This window comes from Laccaria bicolor, genomic scaffold, assembly GCF_000143565.1.
Source record: "Laccaria bicolor S238N-H82 LACBIscaffold_13 genomic scaffold, whole genome shotgun sequence".
In the NCBI taxonomy this organism is placed as follows: Eukaryota; Fungi; Basidiomycota; class Agaricomycetes; order Agaricales; family Hydnangiaceae; genus Laccaria; species Laccaria bicolor.
Window position 1 is genome coordinate 890,276 of NW_001889884.1, and position 790 is coordinate 891,065.

Consider the following 790-nt stretch of genomic DNA (forward strand, 5'->3'; position numbering starts at 1 on the left):
GGGCGTTGTTTTGTGGGCGGGGCGTTGTTTTCGTGGGCAGGGGGTGTTTTCGTGGGTGTTGTTTTGTGACGTGGCGTTGCCGTGTTGTTGTTGAAGGGCGGCGTCGTCAATGTTGGTGGTCGTGGTGGCCATGGGTGATAGACGAGTGACGTGGGTGGTGGTGGCTATGGGTGACGGTGATGGCGTGGTGTTGGCGGCGGTGACAAGCATGGTGGTGGTGGTGGAAGAAGGGTGTGACCGTGTTTGGTGAGCATCTTTGCCAAATAAACATTGTTTGTTATCCATCGAAAATAAATAAACTATAATACAGTGACAAATAAATAAAATAAACAGATTGGACTATAATCCATTCCTGACCACTCTGGGGAAAACCATTCCTGCCCATTCCGGGGAAGACCATTCCGGTGTAAATTCCGGAATGAGAAAACACAGGAATGACAAATTTAGCAGGGCTTACTGCTAAATTTCATTCCACAGGAATTCCACAGGAATGACCGGAATCCTGCAGGAATAGGGGGGGCACTGATAAGACCTCATAGAGTCACCTAACCCCCTCCTTACTGTGCCTCGTGCCGAAAAGGGAACAGTCTTTTATCAGAAGATCTGTCTAAGTTTGTCCTGATAGAGAAAGCGCATACAGAAAGAACATATAGATGGGTGAAGTAATGCCTTTGTGAATACTTTTTCGTTTGAGGTGTTTATGCAGAGGAGCCTGATGAGCATGGTTGCATTGGCAGAGGCAGTTGGGTCTGGGGGAAAGAGCCAATATATGGGCTCTGCATTAGGTTGG